Source organism: Calidris pugnax, unplaced genomic scaffold (assembly GCF_001431845.1).
Source record: "Calidris pugnax isolate Ruff unplaced genomic scaffold, ASM143184v1 scaffold105, whole genome shotgun sequence".
Taxonomy (NCBI): Eukaryota; Metazoa; Chordata; class Aves; order Charadriiformes; family Scolopacidae; genus Calidris; species Calidris pugnax.
In genome coordinates, this window is record NW_015090857.1 from 1,556,446 (window position 1) to 1,563,176 (window position 6,731).

Consider the following 6,731-nt stretch of genomic DNA (forward strand, 5'->3'; position numbering starts at 1 on the left):
GGAGGGGACGTTCCTGGTGGAGGCCGGGGTAGAAACACGGGGGGGGTCGGGCGGCGCCCCAGCCCCCAAGGCAGAGTTCACCGATGGGGGGGGCGGCCCCGCACCGTCTGCCTCCCCCCCTCCGCGCTCCGGGGGGCGGCTACCGACACCCGAGCGGCCGGTGGGGGCGGTTCCTCGGCCGGGCTGGCAGCGCCCGCCCTCCATCCATCCCTCCATCCCTCCCTCCCTCCCTTCGCTAGCCGCCGGGGTGGTTTTTTTTCGCCTTGTGCCGTCCCCGAGGCTCCCGGCTGCCCGCAGCCGTGCGGGGAAGCGGGCAGGGCTCCCCCCCGGCCATGGCTGGCTACCTCTCCCCCGGCGCCTACTTCTACGCCGAGGAGCAGGAGTACCTGCAAGCCTACGAAGATGTCTTGGAGAGATATAAAGGTAGGGTTGCCCACCCCCCTTTCCCATCCTAACCCCCCCATCGGGCGTGGCGGCTGCGGGTTTGGGTGGCTCCGGCTTTGCGGGGGGACCCCCCGGCCCCGCGTCCCTGCCCGGTGTCTGTCACGGGGGGGGGACGGAGGTCGGGGGTGTCTGCCCTCAATAAACACCCCGTCTGCCCCGCACCGGTGGGTGCAACGCGCTCTCTCCTCTCCAGAAATGTATTTTTCGAGTGAAACGCAAACACGGGCATATACATCTCAGCTTCGGTTTATTTTGACCTTTTTGTTTTGGGGTTTTGGTTTCATTTTATTTAATTTTTTTTTGTGGTTGGGAAAAGAATGATCTCAGTTCATGTAGCACCTGTGTTTTTTCATAAAAATAAGGAAAAAAGGCGTTTATCGTGACAAGGATGCATGCAGCTAAATTTATCTCGCTAGAAATGTAAATTACAGAGCTTCCTTAAATTCATCGGGATGGAAGACACAGTTTGAGAGACATCATTATTCATTACTGTTTTTGGGTACATTCGCTGATACTAAATCTGAAAATGCTTCTCCAAAAGCGTTACAGCTCTGATTTTAATTCAAGTGAAAAGGGGTTGGGTTAAATGTTCAGATTGAATCTTCATCCTAGAAATAGTTCTTACAGCATGTCACAGCATATGTTGACGTTTGCGACACTGAGTGCTTTTCTAAGGGTTGGGAAAGGGATGGGTTAGATTTTTATACCTGAAATCTCTCAGCTGTGTGCTTCGAGTCAGTTCTAAAGATTTTGGTTAAATGGTTTCTCCTGCTGGGAATGGGAGTGGCATAGTTTAAGACAGCTTGATTTGAAGATACAGATAGCTGGTTGTATTTAATCCGGGTTGTTAGTGGTACTGTTTTGAAAAAGAAACCCTCTGCAGATGGTTGTTTTGGCATGAGAACTTGTGGGGTCTGAGGCTAGTTTCTACCTGTGTCACTTGCAATTTCATGTGTCATTAACAGTATTGACTAATGACTCCTTTGTGTCTGTTGCCCATTGTGTCAATGCAGCTATGGAGCATGTGCACTGTTTCTGTGCTGAAATGGATTAATGCATTTTAGTTAAGAAATAATTATGGTTTGTAACAGGTCATCTTCAAAAGTACATCTCTGTTCTATTCTCCTGTATTTTTAAGTCATCAATTACTTGTTATGTAGCCGAACTGATTTTTGCAAGATTTTAAACCAAGTAGACTGTTTACTTTGTAAATAAAGAAAACACTGAGAAAACTTGTTTTTATGTTCTGGTGCTAATCCAAACCACTGTGATTCTGCTTTAGATTACCTTTGATATTCTGCTAGAGTTAGGCTTAATAAGGTTCATTCTCATACCAGTTTGTCTACTTGCTTAAAAATCTGGGAAAGATATTAGGCCTAATTTCCCCTCTTTCAGCAAGAGCTTAGTGAGCATGAGGACTGAAACGTTTGTTTTTTAAGTCTTGGGGGACAAAGGGATTTTAATAAAAATAAACTCCTAAAGCTAATTAACATCTCTATTAGAAATAAAGCACATTCTGGAAATATTGGAGTGTGTATCATATTGTGGGGGGGAGCATTGGGTCCATTCACATGCTGTTTTCAGTGGCAGCCAAATTGTGAAATTATTTGGGAGGATCCAGCTTCTGTTGTCTTAGTTTTTAGCGTTGTATTCAGTATACGGGTATGCTGTGTTTTGCTGTTTGAGGTATACTTTATTCAGCCATTGGGAGCAAAGGTAAAGATTCAGACTTGTTTTAATTAAGATATATTGGAAACCTGGAAAACACATTATTTGTTCAAATGTGTTTCCAAGCCGGTCATGATTTCCCATCTGAGTCCCAGTAGTATGACTTCACTACAGCCATTGTTGTTCTGATGGCTTGCTATGGGAGCTGATCTAATCAGAAAAGAATTGCTACGATATAGACTTTGAAGAGGGAGTGCCATTTCTCTGAATTTCTCAGTTTTGTAAACACTGCCTTTAGTAATTTTCTTAATCAAATGCAAACCATGCTGACTTTATATTTTTAAGGCGAGCTGCAATCGGTTAATTGTAATGCGAATAGAATAGTTCATGGGTGTGTGGTTGTTTTTTTTTTTTCCTTTCTGCAGTTTGCAGATTGCTCTCATATTCATCCAGGGCATTATCAGGGAGCCAAATTATCTATGCCCCAGCTGTTGAGTACTGTAACTAGCAGAGTCAGCTGTACAAAATTCATTGCCTGTCTTGGAAGGCTTGGGATCATATGATGCCGCATCATTAAGACATTCGGGCCATTTGATTTGGTTTAGGAAGAGAAAAGCAGTCCTTTTTTGATGTGGAAAAGTGAAATTTTACTCATCGTCCGTTTCTGCAGCCAAAGAAGGCTGTGGATCTTGAAGACGGTGCGATAGCGAGTACCTTGTTGCTCTAACAGTTAAACCCAGGATATTTGTACGTCTCCAAATTCTGTCTGCTGACTGCGTCTCTGGCTGTGACAGCAAATAATTAGGCAACTGTTTGCTAAATATGCGATAGCACAGAAGAGCTGCTGCTGTGGGAGAAGGGAGGGTTGTTTTCTGATTCCCGGTCAGCTCAGTTACTGGCTGTCATGGTTTTTTCGTTTTTTTTTTTCCTTGATTCATGTAGTAATTAATTGGCGGTATTTCTAAAGCACTTTGGAGGAGGAGAGAAAGTCACATTATCTCAGATGATTTAGAAATCATGTTGAATCAAGCTACTTATTCAGGGGGAACAAAAAAGCTTCTTTGTTACTAGCACCTCTAGGAATGCAAAGGCAAAGCCTTTATTGTGATAGTGGTAATAAAATGCCCAGTGTGTTTTATCTGAAACATTTGATGGGTTTCACATCTTGTTTGTGACTAAATAGGAAGATGAGAAATCGTACAAATACTTGTTAATATAACTAACAGTTCAGCTTTATCTCAAAAACTATATTTGAGCTCTCTAGGACGTTGTGAAGAACTTAAAAAAATTAGTCTTAGAATCACAGAATCAGTTTGTGAGTTGTCTCCCCATTGCCTGGGAACAAAAAATTTATAAAATTATTGTTAGCTGCAGCCTTCTTGGTAACTAAGAAAATGTCCGATAGTATTTTAGTATACATCTAATTTTTAAAACATTAATGCCATCTGCTAGATGGTAGAGGTATACGTTGTTCCATACCAATATGATTTGAGTATTAAATATTTGAAGACTGCCAGTTTAAGTTTTAACTGCAATGCATTCCTTAGATTTGCTCCGGTATAAACCCTAAGTAGTACACCAAGAATCTAGATTTATGTACACGATCCCTCTGAAATTGTATAGTTCACTACAGGTAAAACTTTCTTGTCTTTTTCAGTTTATATTTATGTTCAGTAAATATTTATGTAAATACCAGTTGCAACAACCTTCTTTTCCTGCGAGATTTTGAACAATTATGTAACAAAGTTGCCTCCCTTTGACATCATTATTGAAATGGTCGGGTCTGTTAATGACTGTGGGATTGCTGTCTCTCAGAAGGAGTTAACTCTTAGTGTTAAATAGTGAGTAAATCACAATTATTCAAGAATGTTCTTACAGTCTTGTAAGCTATAAAAGCTTAAAATATATAGGGTTATCTGACCCCGTGCAGACCTTTTAGTGCTGTAGATTTTGGCTCTGTAGGAAACGGATGTGTTAGAAAATTCAGTTTGAAGTGACTGCCCACGAAAAATCCAACCTTGCTCTTCAGGGACTTGACTAAGTCCTTGTCAGGGACAGGAAAGGTATCACATAAATGTTCTCTTTGGATTGGAGGCTTGATTGCTGCTTCTTTAGGGTACTTTGGGCTCTCTGCATAGCCTCTGCCTCTGGAGAAGGAGGGGAAAGTCTGGGAATGGGGATTGCAAAACTCAGGTTGGGTTGTTTAAACTTTAGTACGTTCTGTTTTGCTATTGGCATTTCTCTCTTGCTTTAAAAAAAAACAAACTGTAATACTACACATTCAGCTGAAGGACTGCAAACAGTTCCGTTTCTGTATTTGGAGAAACAAAGAAGCTGGAGATGGATGAGAGCTAGCAGGTCATCTGATGCATTTTGTTGCCTGTGTAGGGTTCAGAGGTAATGTAATTTGTTCTAGTGATTGATGGAGGGTAGTGTCAAGTAAAGCTGTTCTGACATTGTTTAGGTACAGTTTTTGAATTAAGATTTCTATTTATTTTTTTTAAATAGATGGCTGTCATCTAGCTCCTTTGAGCTGACTTTGGGAAGGGAGTATTTGCTCAGAATGGTTTTAGTACATCTGAAAATGAAGCTGCTGCTGCATTTCAGGAATTTGTAGGCTCTTAAATGTGTTTGGTATCAGTAGAGGGATGATGTTCTTCAGAGATGGCTTCATCATTTATTTTCCTTCTCCTTTGGCATAATCTGGTGGCATATAGTTGTTGGTTTTGTAGGGTGTATAAGGAATTTCCTCCTTAGATGGTTTTCTTCCCCCTCTTTTCATAACTTGGTAGTAACTAGCCTTGCTATTCATCACTTTTCTGTTCAAATAGGACAGGGTTTTTGCTGTCTAATGCAGGGTATGTGTGGATTATCCAGATGCACGTCACCTAATCCTTTCTTCGCCACCGTGTAAGTCTTCAGCATGATGACACCGTCGTTCCCCCTGTTCCTAGTGTGTTTCCTACAGCAGGTTAGCCTCCCGGGAAGGGAGGATTTTGGCCAACAGAAATGGCCTTCAATTAGGAATGGAAGCGTAATGGCGTTTCTGCTGTATGGAGCCAAACAAAATTAATGGACTCTTTGGGCCATGTAAAACCTACAGTTTTACTCTGCTTGAACATTCCTCCTCCTTTAAGCAGGAACTCCCTTTCAAATTGCTTGGAGATGGGATCTTTTGTCAGTGCATTTCATCCTAAATATGAATCAAACATCGCTGATTTCACTTTTATGTGCCCCTCACTTGGGATAAATTGAAGTGGTCTTAATTTTGTTGGAATAAAATAGTAAGAACCTGAATGTTAGCCAGTTCAGTGAGTAAAGCCTCAAGATTTGGGCAGCAGTTTCTGAAGCTGAGTTTGATGGTAAATATAAACTGCAGTTGTGTCTCCATGGCTTTAAAAGATACCTGCTTGGAAGACTAAGGCAGGCAGAATTTGGCCATCGATTCAAATATCTTTGGTGTTTGAATTGGAGCAGAGATCAGAGATTTATTTCATTGCTTTTCTGGTACTTCCCAACTCCCATTGAGTCAGCAACATCTTTTAAATAGACCTCACAGGAATATTCTATAATTCCTTTTTTAATGGCCAAAATCAGAGGTTGTGAAGGGTGGGGGGGGAGAAGGAAATAAACAGTCATTGTGTTAAAAGATGTGTTTTTCTACAGTTTATATTTTTGGTTGGGGTGTTTCTAATGGTTTGCTGTGGTTTGAGAGGGAAATAAACAGTCATTGTGTTAAAAGACGTGTTTTGGTTCAGTTTATATTTTTGTTTGGGGTGTTTCTAATGGTTTGCTGTGGTTTAGTTTGCTAATCTCTAGAGGTATTTTGCTTGAAAACCACGTTATACATTCTTTTTTTCCTCTACATTGTTTAAAACATGCCTGGTTTGAGGAATTTATTCCATCATTTTGCTAGAACTTCAACATGTACTTGAAATTAAGTGCTCTGTGAAATAAAAATGGGCTTATTCACATGCTTAAAGTTAAGTGCAAGTATTTGGTAAGTTCAGGCTTAAAAGAATAAAGTTCTGTAAATGTCAGATATGAATGCAGCGTATTGCTGCGTGCCTGAAATGTTTCCTGTAAAACATCATTAAAGCAGTTTAATTTAACAAAGCCTTGATTTTCTGTAGTGGGTGAAAAATATTCATGTCCTGAATGCTTTCTATCAAGCCAGCTTTCAAACAGGTGAAACAATGCTTACAAAGACTCCTCAGTCTGGGGGTCAGATCCTGAAGGGCATGTTAATAGCTGGATCTTAGGAGTTGATCTGTGTAGGCAGACTCCGATGCTTTTGGGGGAACACACTGGCTTCAGAAATCCAGCCACTTCCCAGGATTGGGGCCCGAGTGATAGCTCAGCCTTTAATAAGGCATATTCCTGCTGAAATCACTCATCCTCTAGTGAATCACTCATCCTTCAGTTTGTCCTTTGCATTAAAAGGGAGTTAGTGCATTTCCAGATTTAATTTTTATTGTGTCTGGTGAATGCATCGGTTTTGTTGTGGGGTGTAATCTGTCAACTTTTTGGGATTTCGTACGCTTCAAACAAGCTGGCAATGGTTGCAAATCTGTGAAAGGACGAAGATTCTAGGCAATATATCGAGGGTTAAATTCTGC